This window comes from Hemiscyllium ocellatum, chromosome 10 (assembly GCF_020745735.1).
Source record: "Hemiscyllium ocellatum isolate sHemOce1 chromosome 10, sHemOce1.pat.X.cur, whole genome shotgun sequence".
NCBI lineage: Eukaryota > Metazoa > Chordata > Chondrichthyes > Orectolobiformes > Hemiscylliidae > Hemiscyllium > Hemiscyllium ocellatum.
Genome location: NC_083410.1, coordinates 37,713,940 through 37,734,412, shown reverse-complemented (window position 1 = coordinate 37,734,412; position 20,473 = coordinate 37,713,940).

Genomic DNA, 20,473 nt, shown 5'->3' with positions numbered 1-20,473 from the left:
CCGATGGGAAGTATTCGTTTAGCACTTCTTCAATCTCCTCAGGGTCCGCACACAACTTCCCACTTCTGTCTTTGACTGGCCCTATTCCTACCCTAGTCATCCTTTTATTCCTCACATACCTATAGAAAGCTTTAGGGTTCTTCTTTATTCCACCTGCTAAAGACTGCTTATGTCATAGAGATGTACAGCATGGAAACAGACCCTTCGGCCCAACCCGTCCATGCCGACCAAATATCCCAATCCAATCTAGTCCCACCTGCCAGCTCTCTTTAAATCCTTCCTAGTTAATCTATAACTTTCCATTGCCTCACCTGAACAATCTTGTCTTATTGTCACGTAAGCCTCCTTCTTCTGCTTAATAAGAGATGCAACTTCTGTCGTAAACCACGGTTCCCTTACCTTATCACTTCCTCCCTGCCTGGCAGGGACATATCTATCAAGGACGTGCAATATCTATTCCTTAAACCAGCTCTACATTTCAATTGTCCCCATCCTGTGGGCAGCATGCTGGCTCAGTGGTGAACATTGCTGCCTCACAGAGCCAGGGGCCAAGGTTCAATTCCAGCCTTGGGTGACTGTCTGTGTGGAGTTTGCATGTTCTGCCTGTGTCTATGTGGGTTTCCTCCAGGCGCTCTGGTTTCCTCCCACAGTCCAAAGATGTGCAGGTCAGGTGAATTGGCCATTCTAAATTGCCCATAGAGTTAGGTGCATTAGTCAGAGGGAAATGTGTGTTGGTGGGTTACTCTTTGGAGGGTTGACGTGGACTTGTTGTGCCGAAGGGCCTTTTTCCACACTGTAGGGAATCTAATCCCCTGCATTTTTCTACCCCATTCTGTGTATTCTAAGTCTTGTTAATCGCATTATAATTGCCCTTTCCCCATCGACAACTCTTGTCCTGTGGCATGTACCTATCCCTTTCCATCGCTAAACTAAATGTAACTGAATTATGGTCACTCTGTCCAAAGTGCTCACCTACAACTAATTCAAACACCTGACCTGGTTCATTACCAAGCACCAGATCCAGTGTGGCCTCCCCTCTTGTTGGCCCTTCAATATGCTGTGTCAGGAAATCCTCCTGCACATATATCTTGCAGTGATAACCGAATCAACCCTTCATCCATAGACTTTAGCATCCAATATTAATCAAGTTCTCAGGATCTTCATACCACATGGGAAGCGCAGACCATGGTCATTGGTGAAAAGCACTGAAAGGCTTTTTATATACACAGCCAAGCACCCAGCTCATGGATTGGACCAAGCTCTATCTCATGGCTGCTCATCTCCTTTCTTGGCACTCGCTCGCTTGACACCTATCTGCATGGTTGCAGCATCCACACTTTGGCTTGCTGTGCCATAAGTCCAATAAGTAGTCAGCTTGGCTTGCTGGTCAGCAGTGCTCAGTCAAGAGGGTATCACTCATCAAACTCATACCTACACTCTCAGTGAGTAAGGTAAAGGGTTATTTTATGTTTTACGAAGATCTGTCCCTTGATTGATTTTTAATAGAAAAGATAGTTATTAACTTATCCTCGGAAGGTTTTTTGAGCAGTAAGACTGTGATAACACTAAGTTTTTGAACAAAGTTTGTTGTGCTTATTAGATTAGATTATTTACAGTGTGGAAACAGGCCCTTCGGCCCAACAAGTCCACACCGACCCGCCGAAGCGCAACCCACCCATACCCCTACATATACCCCTTACCTAACACTACGGGCAATTTAGCATGGCCAATTCACCTGACCCGCACATCTTTGGACTGTGGGAGGAAACCGGAGCACCCGGAGGAAACCCACGCAGACACGGGGAGAATGTGCAAACTCCACACAGTCAGTCGCCTGAGGCGGGAATTGAACCCAGGTCCCTGGCGCTGTGAGGCAGCAGTGCTAACCACTGTGCCACCGTGCCGCCCATTTTTAAGTATTTTCTGGATCTGAAGATTGGTAAAGGAGCAGAAATGGTTTTTATAAAGTGATGTACTCTTCTTATCAAATTAGATTAGATTAGACTTACAGTGTGGAAACAGGCCCTTCGGCCCAACAAGTCCACACCGACCCGCCGAAGCGCAACCCACCCATACCCCTACATTTACCCCTTACCTAACACTATGTGCAATTTAGCATGGCCAATTCACCTGACCCGCACATCTTTGTGACTGTGGGAGGAAACCGGAGCACCCGGAGGAAACCCACGCAGACACGGGGAGAACGTGCAAACTCCACACAGTCAGTCGCCTGAGTCGGGAATTGAACCCGGGTCTACAGGCGCTGTGAGGCAGCAGTGCTAACCACTGTGCCACCGTGCCGCCCACTAATGTGGGAGATGAGGGAGCATTTTGATGTTCTTGAAGACTTTGCCTGCAGGAAGTGTGTTTGGTTGCAAATCCTATCAGATCTGTTGGAGTAGCAGTTAGAAGCAATAAGGAATTTACAGGAGCCATGGAGTGTGATGGATAACAGTTTAAAAAGGCCCTGAGGGGCAACTTTTTCATGCAGAGTGTGGTGCTTGTATGGAATGAGCTGCCTGAAGAGGTCATGGAAGTGGGTACAATTACAACATTTAAAACGCATCTGGATGGGTATATGAATTAGAAGAGTTTAGAGGGATGTGGCCCAAATGCTGGCAAATGGGAATAGCTGAGTTTAAGATATCTGGTTGACATAGACGAATTGGACCTAGGGGTCTGTTTCTGTGCTGTGTACCTCTATGACTCTATGATTCTATGTGCCAGCAGCTTACAAGCATGTCCAGTAAGCAAGTATCACAGTCTCAAGAGGGTAGTCCTTACTGAAGTCTATGGAAGCACCCCATGTTTCGGGGGGGAGGGGGGGGGGATGGCGTTGGGGGGTGGGTGGGTGTGTCTTGGCACCATATTTGTGAAGGGACCAGGAGATTGGCCACAGTCAGGCAGCCAGTCATGGAGATCTTGGTCAGAGGTCCTGTCTCTGCAGTAGGTCATGGTCAGCCCTGTGGCTCCATAGGGTCCAGACTGGTTTGGGGATACAGGGGCAAGTAGTGAGTTATCCTGGGTGTGGCATGCAGTAAGATGGGGCTAGAATAACATGACAGGGCACCATAGGGACAGGGTAGGTAGTTAATGAGGTGTGTTTGGTTGACTACGTTAAGTAACCTTGCTCGGCCTTGCAGCAAGAAACCTTCTGTGAAACTTGACAAAACTAACGAATAGCCAAAAAAAAGTAAGATTCAGCCCTAAAGGCCTGTTTACATTATTGTACAAAACGTCTGGCCAAAAGCCAGCTTTTCTAACCAGGCAGCTGGAGAAACATCTAATGATGGTATTTAGTGCCAATTAAAGTTGCACTTTAATTCCAAACCAATAAATGGCAGTAACTTTTTGAAGCACAAAGTTTTTAAGATAATAATGGATTAGACATAGTGAATAGGTTTCCACTTGTGGGTGAATTCAATACTAAATTAAATAAATATAAAGGACAGTGACTAACATAGAATTCAAGAGAAACATCTTTACACAGAGAGTGGTGAGGTTGTGAAATTGCCATGGAATGGTTATGGTGAGTTGCATTGATGCATTAGGGGAAACTCAAAACAGCTGTGTAAGCAAACAAGCTAGCAGAGTGTTTTCATGGACTGACATACAGTCATAGAGATGTACAGCTCGGAAACAGACCCAACAGTCCAATTCGTCCATGCTGACCAGATATCCTAACCTAATCTAGTCCCATTTGCCAGAACTTGGCCCATATTCCTCTAAACCCTTCCTATTCATATACACATCCAGATGTCTTTTAACTGTTGTGATTGTACCAGACTCCACCACTTCCTCTGGCATCTCATTCCATACATGCACCATTCTCTGCATGAAAAGGTTGCCCCTTAGATCCCATTTAAAATTTTCACCTCTCAGCCTAACCTATGCCCTCTAGTTCTGGACACCCCCACACAAAGGAAAAGACCCTGTCTGTATACCCTATCCATGCCCCACGTGATTTTATAAATGTCTATAGGGTCACCCTTCAGTCTCTGACACTCCAGGGAAAACAGCCCCAGCCTATTCAGGCTGTCCCAATAGCTCAAACCCTCCAACCCCAGCAACATGAAGTAGGGTGTGAGAAAGTTCACAGAGTATAAACACCAGCATAGACTGTTTGGGTCCAATGGCCTGTTTCCATGTAATACATTATATGTAAAAAAGAAACATTGGATTTCTCATGAGAACACATGCACTTAATGAATACAAACTTTATTCATTCTTTAAGTTTAGAGACATGTTAATTTATTCTTTAGAAGCATATGCTTTCTTGGCTCAGATGATGACAATTGTGCATTGCCTACCATTGGCCACATAAATTATGTAGAAACAAATAAAGCATTTTAATACATGGTGCACTTTTTAAGCAAAATCAAATTTCACAACCATTTAGTCAGCTAGAAAGATTTATAGCATGCTTTAGCCATCTCCAATTATTTTACTGATTTTAATTTGACACAGCAATATATCAAAAAGTTGGCTTAAGAAATTCAGAAAATAAGGTCTGGGAATGAAGTATTCTTATAGTGAAAAACGTTATTAAGTGGTACAAACTACATTATCCATTCAAAAGATCACATCTTCGGTCAAAGTACTGCATCAAAGAGAAATTATAAATTTTCTACATCATAACATCAAATTATGAAAGTAATTAACACAAAATTGACTGCTTAATTAATTACCATTTACCTGCTATGAAAATCTGAGTCAGTTGCACATCGAAGAAGTAAATTATCAATTACCAAAAATAAAGTTAGATGTATGAAGGGGAACTGCTTACATAATCGAGAGGATACAGATAATTGGCTTGTGCAAAATTAGAATATGAAAACAAAGGAACATGATGTAATTTTTATTTGGTAATTTAATAAATGTATAACATTAGATTTTGATGGAAGAGGTCAGACTCAATGGAAGGTATATTCCATATCTGTGGGCTACTACATTCATGAGGAGTCTCATTAAAACTATTATAGAACATAGAACATAGAACATAGAACATAGAACATAGAACATAGAACATAGAACATAGAACATAGAACATAGGACAGTACAGCACAGAACAGGCCCTTTAGCCCACGATGTTGTGCCGACCATTGATCCTCATGTAAGGTAAACCTAATGTTTGAACCCTCCCATTTCTGTGACCGTATGCATGTCCAGTAGTCTCTTAAAAATCCCCAATGACCTCGCTTCCACAACTGCTGCTGGCAACACATTCCATGTTCTCACAACTCTCTGCATAAAGAACCCGCTTTTGACATCCCCTCTATACTTACCGCCAAACAGCTTAAACCTATGACCCCTCGTGTTAGCCATTTCTGCCCTGGGAAAAAATCTCTGGCTATTAGCTCTATCTATGCCTCTCATTACCTTGTACACCTCAATTAGGTCCCCTCTTTTCCCTCTTTTTTCCAATGAAAAAAGTCCGCGCTCAGTCAACCTCTCTTCGTAAGATAAGCCCTCCATTCCAGGCAGCATCCTGGTAAACCTTCTCTGAACCCACTCCAAAGCATCCACATCTTTCCTATAAGAGAGCGAACAGAACTGGACACAGTATTCCAAGTGCGGTCTAACCAAAGTTTTATAGAGCTGCAACAAGATCTCACGGCTCTTAAAACTCAATCCCCCTGTTAATGAAAGCCAAAACACCATATGCTTTCTTAACAACCCTGTCCACTTGGGTGGCAATTTTGAAGGGATCTATGTTCCTGCACACCAAGATCTTGCTGTTCCTCCACACTGCCCAGGATCCTGTCTTTAATCCTGTACTCAACTTTCAAGTTCGACCTTCAAAATGCATCACTTCACATTTATCCAGATTGAACTCCATCTGCCACCTCTTGGCCCATCTCTGCATCCTGTCAATGTCATGCTGCAGCCTACAACAGTCCTCTATACTGTCAATGGCACCTCCAACCTTTGTGTCATCAGCAAACATGCTAACCCATCCTTCAATCTTCTCATCCATGTCATTAATCAAAATTACAAAGAGTAGAGGCCAAAGAACAGAGCCCCGTGGAACACCACTCACCTCCAGGCAGAATACTTTCCTTTCGCTACCATTCGCTGTCTTCTGTCGACCAGCCAGTTCTGTATCCGGACAGCTAAATTTCCCTGTATCCCATTCCTCCTGACCTTCTGAATGAGCCTACCATTGGGAACCTTATTAAATGCCTTGCTGAAGTCCATATACACCACACCCACCACTCGACCCTCATCAACTTGTCTAGTAACATCCTCAAAGAACTCAATAAGATTTGTGAGGCATGACCTGCCCCTCACAAAGCCATGCTGACTGCCTTTAATCAAGCATGCTCTTCCAGATGGTCATAAATCCTATCCGTCAGAATCTTTTCTAACACCTTGTAGATGACAGACGTGAGACTGACTGATCTGTAATTGTCGGGGATTTCCCTATTTCCTTTCGTGAAGAGAGGAATTACATTTGCCTCCCTCCAGTCCTCAGGTACGACTCTGGTGGAGAGCAAGGATGCAAAGACCTTCGCAAGCGACGAAGCAATCACATTTCTCGCTTCCCAAAGCAGCCGAGGACAAATCTGGTCTGGCCCTGGCGACTTGTCAATCTTAATGTTTGTCAAACTTTTCAGCACATCAGCTTCCTCAATCTCTATCTGTTCCAGCATGCTTACTTGCTCCTCAATGTTTTCATTCATTACAAGGTCCTTTTCTTTAGTAAAGACAGAAGTAAAAAACTCATTTAGGGCTTCCCCTACCTCCTCAGACTCTATACACAAGTTTCCTATGCTATCCCTGATCGGCTCTACTCTTATTCCTCACATATGTGTAAAATGTCTTTGGAAGTAAAAGTACACCAGAATATTTTATCAAGCCCGCCTTCGATGCATGAGAATCCTGGGGCTTTGAGAAGCCTTGAGTCTCATGCAGTAAGTCCTCAGATGTGCTGTTTCAGGGTTCTTTACGAATAGACGGTGGCACAGTGGTTAGCACTGCTGCCTCACAGCGCCAGAGACCCGGGTTCAATTCCCGACTCAGGCGACTGACTGTGTGGAGTTTGCACATTCTCCCCGTGTCTGCGTGGGTTTCCTCCGGGTGCTCCGGTTTCCTCCCACAGTCCAAAGATGTGCGGGTCAGGTGAATTGGCCATGCTAAATTGCCCGTAGTGTTAGGTAAGGGGTAAATGTAGGGGTATGGGTGGGTTTCGCTTCGGCGGGTCGGTGTGGACTTGTTGGGCCGAAGGGCCTGTTTCCACACTGTAAGTCTAATCTAATCTAAATCTAAGAAGTCAATAATGTTGCAGTTAGCAGCAGTGTCAGGGCAAGAAACATTGGCTGGCTATCCATTTTCATGTTCAATATCTCTGTTGAGAATGAACATATAAAGATATTAATTGAAAATGGATAAGGCTTGCCTACTGTGCATCCATGATTCTTTTCTCAGGTTCAAAGGTTATTGTAGCCAACAAATAATTTTGAGGTTAGACAGTACTATAGTGATAATGTCACTGGACTAGCAATCTGGAGTCCCAGGCTAAGCATCTAAAGATATAGGTTTAAATCCTACAATAGTAATTTGAAGTCCAATTACAAAAATCTGGAACAGAAAATTAGTCTCAGTGATTATGAGCATGTTTACTATCTGAGATCTGGACAATCAGGGTGAAGTATTCTGAATGGAATGGCATGCCAGAATAGGGAATTCAAAACCAAATCAGGCCCAGGCACCAAAGAGTAGAAAGATGGAATTAAGAGGGAGAGAAAAGATGGTTCGAAAAGGTTTTCTTTGAAATGTTATATTTTTTTCTGGATGAAAAATAAAGAGTTGAAGAGTTGAAACTCCATGTTTATAATTATTAATTTACAGGGAGGTTATCTGCCATAATGAAGATTAATCACATTAACAAAAACTCTATTTGGACTGAAATAGAGAAACCTTCATTTTCTGTGTCAAGCTTAATTTGCATCTACTATGCAAGTACAGCAATTTCACACTGTTCAATGCATGAAGATGACAGAAAGATCTGTCTTCTTATAGTTCATGCAAAGAGGTGCATCTCAGACAGCAATATCCACACTTTCAAATTAAGCACACAACTCTCCTCACTTGAAGTTGCTGTGTGATCCCCATCATTGTAATTCCCTCCAGCCTTACAACTCCCTAACATCCATATGCTCCAATTATTCTGGTAACTTGTGAATTCCCAGCTTTAAATACCCTAACATTGGGAGCCATTCCTTTGTTGCCTAAGTAATAAGCTCTGTAATATATCAGCAAACATGACTATCTCTGAACCTCTCTCTCCTCCATAAAGATAGGTCTTGAAATGTGAAAACCTACTCTTTATGGTCATCTACCTTAATATTTCTTTGTGATTTTGTAATTTGTTTGATAATGGTTGTAAAATACTTTGGCTTGTTTCATTAAGTTCAAGGTGCTATAAAATAACTAGTTATTATTTGTACAAATAATAATGAGGCAAATGTGTTAGCTTCCATCTTATTCTGAAGGCAAATTCTAGCTCCATGTCTCAGACATTATTAATATAATGTCATAAGTATAATATATGTCATGAGTATAATGCCATAAACAGTCAAGGAAAGATAAATTGCTAACCATTTTAGAGCTATGGAAAGAAAGGAAGTAAATATGGAAATAGCATCTGTGCAAATTGTATTGAGGCAACATAAGGAATGAATATCATGGATTACAAAACTAAAACTGGGTCTGTCACCTTTGTCCTGATAATAGTCTCAACTCCCTAATCTCTAGAACTATCTTCAATTTTAATTGTTATACTAATTTAATGGGTCAAATGGTTTAAGTTGTATATAATTCAATAGCAATAGGAAAACAAATTTCATGGAGTTCGACAATTAAAAAAAATTCACGGTGGTGCAGACATCTATTATTTGGTGATATCCTTATTTATCTTTTTTCTCCTCTTTCTCCTGCTTCCTTTTCTCCTGTCTTGAAGAACTCAATGAGAAATGAGATCACGAGACTACATTTAATTCTATTCTCACCAGACTTCCACAAAGGAGAAATCTGACTTTCAACAATTATAAAGTTATGTCTTCATGGTCATTGAAGCTGTTTACAGTAGTTATGAACTTATTACACTGTTAAAAGTCAAGTTTGACATCATTCAACAAGATATAACTTTTTTAAGGAATTTTAATCAGTGAGGCTCAACATGATGATTTGTTTGGGCTAATCACAAAAGCACATTGTCTAGAGAAGAGTAAAATCACTGACAGAAACTTCAGGATTTCTGTATTTAACTATAGTATGGACATTCCGGTTCCAGAAGTCATAGGCACATTTACTAGAGTGATTACAGTGAAGACTAACAGTTTCATTTCTACACCAACCACAAAAAACAAAATAATGATGTACAAGCTAACAACATGGTTTTATTTGAGGTTTGTTTAATCTAATGCATCACATTAACTGCAAACCATATCAAGCCCAACATAAATCCAATGATATAAATTATTAATCAAGAAGTGACAATTTTAAACTAAATTTTATTGTGGATTATTTTGACCATAATTTTAAACTTTAACCATAACTAATAGAACTTTAAACATTGAATGTCAGTAAATCCATGAAAGATTGAGAATCCCCAATAAACTGATATCACAGCATGCAGTACACAATGTACTGTCAGCAACCACTGTAGGTATGATTGTCACATTATATTAACACATGGGTTTAATAGAACTACAACCAAATTGAGTCATGAGAATTCCCCTCAGATTCTAAACAACAAATCTCACGTGTTTCCTCATAAAGCTTCTCTCAACAAGCCTTCTATTATCTCTATGGGATGCTACAAGAAACACAAAGATGATTGTAAACCACAGGGGTCTTGTTCAGTGTTGACAGCCTCAGAGTTTTCTCTGGCACGAAAGGAAATAAGGCAGTAAGAGACTCTATTGTTCCAGATGACTTTATGTCTTCAGCAAGCTTCTATTTCCTGTTTCTTCAGAGCGTGCCCACAAAGTATTTGGATTATTGATGGCACAAGGCACAGTATGTGCCTTATTGCTATTCCTCTAGCATCTGTCAAAAGTCACAATTTCAGAGCATAAACTGAATAGTCATAGCACACGGCTGGATATGTCCATAAAATCATAAGAAATAGGAATAGGAGTAGGCCATTTGGGTGCATTGAGCTTGCTCAGTTGGCTTATTCGAAATTCTGAATATCCAATCTCCTGAATTTTCCCTATAACTCTTGATTTCCCCTATTGATCAACAATCTATCTGTCTCATCCTTAAATCTATACAATGATTTTGCCCCCACAGTTCTCTGTGGCAAGGATTCCAATGACAGAAATTCCTCCTCAACTCAGTCTTAAATTGGTGTCCTTTCATTCTGAGACTACGCCTTTTGTTCCTTGACTCTTCCATGAAGGGAAATGTCTTCTCAGCATTTACCCTGTTAAGAGCCTTAACATGTTCCAATGAGATCACTTCTAATTTGTCAAAAGTCCAATGAGTAGAGTCCCAAACTGTTTACCTTTGCTTATAAGACAATCCCTCCACATCAGGGAGTGAATCTTCTCTGAATTGCCTCCATTGAAATAATATCTTTCCTTAAGGCATCAAAAACTACCCACAGTACTCCAGATATAGTTATACCAGGATCTGTACAGTTGCAGTAAGACTTACCTACTCTTACACTTGAACCCCCTGAAATAAGGGCCAACATTACATCAACTTACCGATTGCCTCCTGGACCTGTGTGATAGTTTTCTATGTTTCATATACAAGTACTCTAAGTCCCTTGTGTTGCAGCTTTCTGCAATTTTTCTCCACTTAAGTAATACTTTGTTCTTTTGCTCTTCCTTCCAAAATTAACAGTTTCACATTTTCCCATATTATACTCTACTTGCCAACTTCTTGCCAATTACTTAATCTATCAATGCGATATCAATACCTCTCTGTAAACAGTTTGCATCTCTCTCACAATTCATTTTGATTAGAATAGATTACTTTTTTTTAGATTAGATTACTTACAGTGTGGAAACAGGCCCTTCGGCCCAACAAGTCCACACCGACCCACCGAAGAGCAACCCACCCAGACCCATTCCCCTACATTTACCCCTTCACCTAACACCTCGACAATTTAGCATGGCCAATTCACCTAACCTGCACATTTTTGGGCTGTGGGAGGAAACCAGAGCACCCGGAGGAAACCCACACAGACACAGGGAGATTGTGCAAACTCCACACAGACAGTTGACTGTGAGGCAGCAGCGCTAACCACGGTGCCACCGTGCCACCGCTCCGCATATTTTTGTGTTATCTGCGAATTTGGCTACAGTAGATTCACATCCTTCCTCCAAGTCATGAACGTATATCGTAAGCAGTTGCTGTCCCATCACTGATCCCCACTGGTCATAAGTCACCAATCTGAAAAACAATCCATGGGCAGTCTCCTGCCCATGAACCAATTCTCTAAGCATTCCAATATACTAGCTCTAACACTGTGAGCTTTTATCTTATGACTTAACTGTTTGTGAGGTACCTTGTCCAACACCTTCTGGAAATCTAAGTGCCTCTGTCATTTTTTTGAATAGCAATATCAATTAACAGTTTTCCAATCCTCTGGTACATCTCCAAAGCTCTACTGTTTTTGAAAAAGATTTAAATTGGCACTGTCCCTAAATCTTAGTTGTCTAATACTGTTTCTTTAGTGATGGTGATGGTGCTTAATTCTTTATATTCTTTATATTCTCCATATTCTTTAGTATTAATGAAATGTTCGAAGTATTTTCTATGGTAAAGAATGAAGTCATAGAATCACAGAGTCATAGAGATGTACAGCATGGAAACAGACCCTTCGGTCCAATCTGTCCATGCCTACCAGATATTCTAACCCAATCTAGTCCCACCTGCGAGTACCCAGCCCATATCACTCCAAACCCTTACTATTCGTATACCCATCCAAATGCCTCTTAAATGTTGAAATTGGACCAGCCTCCACCACTTCCTCTGGCAGCTCATTCCATACACGTACTACCCTCTGTGTGAAAAAATTGCCCCGTAGGTCTCTTTTATATCTTTCTCCTCTTCACCCTAAACCTATGCCCTCTAGTTCTGGACTTCCCAACCCTAGGGAAAAGACTTTGCCTATTTACCGTATCCATAACTCTCATAATTTTGTAAACCCCTATAAGGTCGCCCCTCAGCCTCTGACGCTCCAGGTAAAATAGCCCCAGCCTATTCAGCCTCTCCCTATAGCTCAAATCCTCCAACCCTGACAACATCCTTGTAAATCTTTTCTGAACCCTTTCAAGTTTCACAACATCTTTCCGATAGGAACGAGATGAGAATCGCACGCAATATTCCAACAATGGCCTAACCAATGTTCCTGTGCAACCGCAACATGACCTCCCAACTCCTGTACTCAATACTCTGACCAATAAAGGACAGCAAACCAAATGCCTTCTTCACTATCCTATGTACTTGCGACTCTACTTTCAAGAAGTTATGAACCTGCACTCCAAAGTCTTTTTGTTCAGCAACACTCCCTTACCATTAAGTGTATAAGTCCTGCCAACATCTGCTTTCCCAAAATGCAGCACCTCGCATTTATCGGAATTAAACTCCATCTGCACCCCCCCCCCCCCACCCTCAGCCCATTGGCCCATCTGGTGAAGATCCTGCTGTAATCTGAGGTAACCTTCTTCCCTGGCCATTACACCATTTTGGTGTTATCTGCAAACTTACTAACTGTACCACTTATGCTCGCATCCAAATCATTTATGTAAATGACAAAATGTAGAGGACCCAGCACCGATTCTTGTGGTACTCCACTGGTCACAGGCCTCCAGTCTGAAAAACAACCCTCCACCACCCTCTGTCTTCTGCCTTTCAGCCAGTCCTGTATCCAAATGGCTAGTTCTCTCTGCATTCCATGATATCTAACCTTGCTAATCAGTCTCCCATGGGGAACCTTGTCGAACGCCTTACTGAAGTCCATATAGATCACATTTACCACTCTGACCTCATTAATCCTCTTTGTCACTTGCTCAAAAAACTCAATCAAGTTTGTGAGACATGATTTCCCACACACAAAACCATGTTGACTGTCCCTAATCTGTCCTTGCCTTTCCAAATACATGTCTATGACAGCCAATTTGTTGAGGAGGAATCTTTACCCAGATTGTGATATAAAGGCTTACGTGTGATTTTCATAGGCAATGAGGGAAAGGGCAAGAATAGTGTCATGTTACTGGTATTTTATGCATTCACTTCTGTTATTTTATGCTGCTGTTATTTTATGTATTCACTTCTGTTTGCTCTGTTGATTATTTCTGTTATGAGGAGGTTGCAGTTAATGCCCAGCTTGGTGAAAGAATCACCCGGAGAGTTTAAGACATGGCTTTTGATGGGTTGCCAACACAGAGACATGCTGAGCTGTGTATCTCTGCAATCATTGTTTGGTTGGAAGTTGCCCAATGACCAGAACTTCAGTTTCTGAAATAATACTCCACTTGCTGTTCTCTTTTTTCTCAATTTCCTTAACATATCTCTAATCAAAGAAAGCTTCCAAAATTTACTAAAACCTTGTGTAAAATATTAAATTAGGCTAATTGGGCTAATTTAGCTTTTTTTGCAGCAAGCGGAATGTATACTGGAATTTTTTTAATGTACAATTAGTAAATAGACTGATGAGTGGTCTAGCAACTTGGGGATTAGTGAAGACTAAGAGACTATAACAGAAACAAAAACAGAAATTGCTGTTAAAACCCAGCAAGTCTGCCAACATCTATGGAAAGAAATTAGAGCCAAGGTTTCGGTTCACTGACCCTTCTTCAGAACTAACAGCAAATATAGCAGATTTATTTTAGGGACTAACGAGCACTGGCCAGGATGCTCTCCAGAGCTAATTACAGTCAATGAAGTACAGTATTTGTTGTGAAGTAGAAAATGCAGCAGGCAATTTCAACATAGCAACTGTCACAAACAGCAAGGCACTAAAAGCCATAGAAATTGAGAAATATATATTAGATAGGACATCATGGATAACTCCCCGGCCTTCTTTACAAGAATGAATCTTTTACACTCACTCCCAAATCCCCACCCCCCACCACCAACCCCTATGCACTGTAAAAGAGTATCAGAGCATAAGCTTTACATTCCAAAGTGTGACATTTCCTCAGTGCTACATTGCATAGTCAGCATTGAGATTTCTGGATTAGAGTGGTGCTGGAAAAGCACAGCAATTCAGGCAACATTCAAGTAGCAGGAAAATCGACGTAGTGGACAAAAGCCCTTCATCAGGAATAGAGGCAGAGTGCCTGCAGGGTGGAGAGATTTCTGCTCAAATCCTGGACTGAAACTTTGAATACAGAGCCACAAGTGCTATTAATGAATCACAGCTAACACACTCATCTTGGGCAATATGCTTAAGGTATGGAAATTTACAACCAAAGGATCTTGAATCATCCCTCAGCTTGAACCATTAATTCTTGCGGAAATTTAGTTGTTTACTCCTACCCAATGAAAAGAAGATAAACATTTTTAGTTTTTGCTGTCCGCAGTGCATGATAGATATATTCTGGCATGGGCAAAATCACCAATGCAACACTTCTCTCAGGGGAAGAGTGCCCACATTTGTTAGCAATCAACAAACAGATGCAATTTCTTTGGCTCAGCACATTTGCTAGAGGGTATGCTTGCAAGTGTTGCATGAATCCTAAACATAATTTATTGCACTTGGAAGATACTAGCTGAGAACCAAGGCAAATGACTACAGACTGACCATGGAGCAGCGGTTACAGAGGATTGGCACCAGGCGTGGAAAATAATAACAAACTAGGACATTTGGAAACTTCATGTGCAGCAGAAGTTTTGTGGCAGAACCTATCTCTGAATGATTGCACTTTTTCAGCCATCAGCAAATGTGTGCTGTGTGAAGAGACCCATCTGAAATGGATTGTGCGTGTGTGTGTGTGTCATAGATGGAAGAATGCCAAGTTGCTGACCACCTTTAACAGTATGTCAACAATACCAACAGAGCATAATAATCTGCTGTATTGCATATACACTGGCAGAAACATTCTGCATTGTATGGCATGCAAATCAAAAGGAAGTATATAATATCAGAGTTGTTATCACCCACATGCACAATTGCTGACACATGCGTACAGATTGTCAGGTTCAAACTAAGAGTCAGATTTAGAGTAAGTCTATTCATGACACAAGAGCTTAAATAATGGGATGACGGTGACCAAAGTGTATTTGCCTCCTTATAAAGCTACACTGAAAGGTTTCTGACTTCCAATAGTTGTGTGATTAGGCTGCCAGGCAACAGCACCAGTTTACAAAGTGTTTGCAGAATGGTTTCAAAAATAAAGATTATGACTAATTGATTAAAATAAAAAGTACAGCTGATATCTGAAATGAGGAAATGAAATGAAAAACAAAGAAAAACATCAAGTGCTTCATAATTCAATGCATTGCTAACAATAACAGGAGACTGCAGAATGTGATTTATGATTCTGAAAATACAAACTGGTGAAAAAAAATCATGTGGTATCGAGTGGCAAAGTATTCTAATCATTAGCTAGATATAGGAAAATAGAACTACAGAGGGGATCCAATGTTTCATTCAACATTCCTTTTTATAAATAAATAAACTGTTTAAAACATAAGAATTAGCCTTAGTCATAGTCATAGAGACGTACAGCATGGAAACAGACCCTTCGGTCCAACCCATCCATGCCGACCAGATATCCCAACCCAAACTAGTCCCATCTGCCAGTACCCGGCCCGTATTCCTCCAAACCCTTCCTATTCATATATCCATCCAAATGCCTCTTAAATGTTGCAATTGTACCAGCCTCTACCACATCCTCTGGCAGCTCATTCCATACACGTACCACCTTCTGTGTGAAAAAGTTGCCTCTTAGGTCTCTTTTATATCTTTCCCCTCTCACCCTAAACCTAAGCCCTCTAGTTCTGGACTCCCCGACCCCAGGGAAAAGACTTTGTCTATTTATCCTATCCATGCCCCTCATAATTTTGTAAACCTCTATAAGGTCACCCCTCAGCCTCTGACACTCCAGGGAAAACAGCCCCAGCCTATTCAGCCTCTCCCTATAGCTCAGATCCTCCAACCCTGGCAACATCTTTGTAAATCTTTTCTGAACCCTTTCAAGTTTCACAACATCTTTCCGATAGGAAGGACACCAGAATTGCATGCAATATTCCAACAGTGGCCTAACCAATGTCCTGTACAGCCGCAACATGACCTCCCAACTCCTGTACTCAATACTCTGACCAATAAATGAAAGCATACGAAACGCCTTCTTCACTATCCTATCTACCTGTGACTCCCTTCACCTCTAATAGAAAACATGGGTGTGCTGATTTATAAATTATTCCATCTTAATCTGCCTCAGGTTCAAAGCCAGTACTCATTTCTTGATTCCTAAATCCTGCATCTCCATGCCAGTCCCAAAATCTATCGTCTTCCCTCCAGTCACAATGCCTGAAACCATCCTTTTCAACTTTTAACTGGAATTTGCAAATTACTCCTTTAAAGAATCATAAACTGAGCACTCATGTTGGTTGAAGACAATTTATTCATTTATGTATGAAAGCTAGCACACATAGCAGCACTTACACGGTTTGAAAATTACTAATTTGACAGCAGAGAGAATAGCTCTTTTGCTTTCAGGGAAGAAAAGAATGAAAATGGAGAAATCAGCCAGATGTACCTTTCAGCAGTGATTAAAGTAAAAATTATAATGCTGTCAGAATCCCTGGAGAGACCCATGACCTGCACAAAACGGATTCCCCAAATCGTCATACAATCCCTACAGTACAGAAGCATGCCATTCAGCCCGTTGAATCCACACCGACCCTCCAAGTAGCATTCCATCCCTGTAGCTCTACATTTCCCAAGGCTAATCAAACTAGCCTATGGACATGATGGGGCAATTTAGCACGGCCAATCCACCTGACCTGCACATCATTGGACTGTGGGAGGAAACCAGGGCACCCACAGGAAACCCATGCAGGCACAGCAAGAATGTGTCAACTTCATACAGTCACCAAGACTGAAATCAAACCCAGATCTCTAACACAGTGAGGCAGCAGTGCTAACCACTGAACTACTATCCCAATGAATGGAAATGAGAGATGGGATTTCACCTTGTGAAATATTTACTGCAACAGTCAAACCCAAAATCAACATTAAAGAAAGCATGTGAGATTTCTCCTCATACAAGTGGCATCTTGTGCAATTTAAATCAAAGTTTTTCAACTCAATCTAAAATAAAACAAAGAATTGTAGATGTTGCACTTTGGCAAAAAGAATAAAACCATAGACTACTTTCTAAATGGTGAGAAAATTCGTAAAGCCAAAGTACAAAGGGATCTGGGAGTGCTAGTCGAGGATTCTCTAAAGGTAAACATGCAGGTTGAGTCCATGATTAAGAAAGCGAATGCAATGTTGTCACTTGTCTCAAGAGGGTTGGAATATAAAAGCAGCGATGTGCTACTGAGACTTTATAAAGCTCTGGTTAGGCCCCATTTGGAGTACTGTGTCCAGTTTTGGTCTCCACACCTCAGGAAGGACATACTGACACTGGAACGTGTCCAGCGGAGATTCACACGGATGATCCCTGGAATGGTAGGTCTAACATATGACAAATGGCTGAGGATCCTGGGATTGTATTCATTGAAGTTTAGAAGATTAAAGGGAGACTTAATAGAGACGTACAAGATAATACATGGCTTGGAAAGGGTGGTCGTTAGGAAATTGTTTCCATTAGGCGGGGAGACTAGGACCCGTGGACACAGCCTTAGAATTAGAGGAGGTAAATTCAGAACAGAAATGCAGAGACATGTCTTCAGCCAGAGAGTGGTGGGCCTGTGGAATTCATTGCCACAGGGTGCAGTGGAGGCCGGGACGCTAAATGTCTTCAAGGCAGAGATTGATAGATTCTTGTTGTCTCGAGGAATTAAGGGCTATGGGGAGAATGCTGGTAAGTGGAGTTGAAATGCCCATCAGCCATGATTGAATGGCGGAGTGGACTCGATGGGCCGAATGGCCTTACTTCCACTCCTATGTCTTATGGTCTTATGGTCTTATGTTGAAGATCTGAAATAAACAAAAACAGAAATTGCTGGAGAAACTCAGCAGGCCTGGCAGCATCTGTGGAGAGAAAATAAATTTAATGTTTTGGGTCCAGTTCTGATGAAGGGTCACTAGATTTGAAATGTTAACTGGTTTCTTTTCACCAATGCTGCCAGACTTGCTGAGTTCCTCCAGTAGTTTCTGTTCTCTGGTTCAACCTCTGATACATAGGATCACTCACTTGTCCACTCATTTAATTCAGCATGAGTATGGCTACAACATTGAAACAACTCAATACAATCCAGGACAGAGCAAACAATTTGATTGGCATGTCATCCACTACCTTCAACATTTGCTTGCCCCACCACAATCATGATCACCAGCAGCCATATTCCATCCAAGCTTCCTGGATGGGATTACCACTGACAAGAAGCAAGCCAATGAACCGATGCTTACTCAGCTCACTTCAGTGCAAGTATTCCTTTTCAAGTGACTAACCAACAGCACACAGTTCGTGGACTGGTGCTTTGATATAAACTCCCAGGTCCATTTCTGAGCTATCCACGCTGTTTTTGGGATTTAACCCCATTCAGATCATTCATGTATCACTTTGTCAAGAGTTTCTAAAATTGAACTTCTCTTTTCCTGCCAAACAAGAAACTGACCTTTTTATAGAGAGCTTTGTTGATCTCTCCTCAGATGGATATTGTTTTCTACAAATCTACCCTGTTGTAGCGCACATAGCTGGAACATGATACCACCCCAATTAGTTTTAATCTAAAAGGGTGATTCCCTGCAACTGATGTCATTCATTTAAAAAATTTTCAACCCTTTAACAGCATTAGTGAGAGTTAACCTTTGCAAATGTGATGCCATATGCAGAAAATTCTGTTTTGTATTTTAGACCTTCCAGGATCCTTTCAATATCACTTTGAATTTCAAAAGGTATCTCAGGAAGCCCTCTGTCTGGTAATAAACTCATCACATTCCTTTATTTCAGATCATGGGAAAAGAACATGGCTGACAAGGCATGAATTTGTTGCCAATTACTCATTGCCCTTCCAGAGACATTTATCCGTTTTCTTCTTTAGTTGGTGCAGTCCATGTGTTGAAGGTATGCATACCGTGTTCGAAGGAAGGGAGTTTCAGGATTTTGAAGAAAGTGCAATATAGTTCCAAGTATGGAGGATTCTGGGTAATCCAAGATGGAGGACGGGAAAAATTTCTGGTTGTAACAACTGCTCCTTTTTTGAGGTATTTTAGGTGCTGGAGGTGATTTCCTCAAATTCCAGGAGCAGCAATTACTGTTTTATATGCTGTTGCATTGTTTTGAAACATTGTTTTTGAAAAAAGTCAAAACAACAGCAGTTTTAAAAGGGAGAAGAACAGACAAAGGAGGCACATGGTGAGGACAGTGCAGAAGAGGGAGAGAGAGAAAGAAACTGATACCAGAGTGAACCTGCACAATACTGCCTTTGCTGTTTGAATTCGTGTATCGCTAGAAACCGGGTGCGTCTGGGAAAATTAACAAACAGTGAAATTCACAACTGATCTTGGAGAAACTGTTTGGGTGAAGTTCACAGCACAGAATCAGATAAGTTAATTGTTTTAAGTGGCCTACAGAAGGTTTGCAGTAGTGAGTAGAGTGGGATCTTTCTGATTATATGTTTTTTGAGATATTTCTCTTGAATAAACTTAAAATATAAGCCATAACTATTAATCTAACCTGGGGCAGTATTTTGGAGAGGAATGAGACAGTGTTATTTTCTTGGTCTGTAGATTGGGAAGGAGCAAAAATGGCCTTTAGTAGGAGTTAAGTAGGGGTTTAGTAGGAGTCAGATGGAGTTGAAAGAGAGTTTAAGGGTTACTGCGGATTATATTTGTCATAAATGCTGTTGGTTGTGAGTCTTATCAGATTGAATGGATCGGTTGGAGAGACAGTTAGAAGCAATGAGGAATTTGCAACTTCAACAGTATATGATGGATGGCAGTTATAGGAAGCGGGGAAAGTCTCAGATACAGTCACATAGATGGGCAAACTCCAGAAAAGGTAAGAGAGGTAGGCACCTAGTGCAGGTGTGTTCTGTGAATATACCCATTTCAAACAAGTATGCTGTTTTGAAAAGTGTAGGTGGTGATGGATTCTCAGGGTAACATTGCACGAACAGCCAGGTTTCTGGTATTGAGACTGGCTCTAATGCAATGAGGGGTATTTCGGGTTCCACTAGAATCTAGGGGATTCTCTAGTCCAAGATACAGACAGACATTTCTGTGGTCAGCAGCGAAAAATCAGAATGGTGTGTTGTTTCCCTGGTGCCAGGATAGAGGAAGTCTCAGAGAGGGTGCAGAATGTTCTCAATGGGGAGAGGGGCCAGCAGAAGG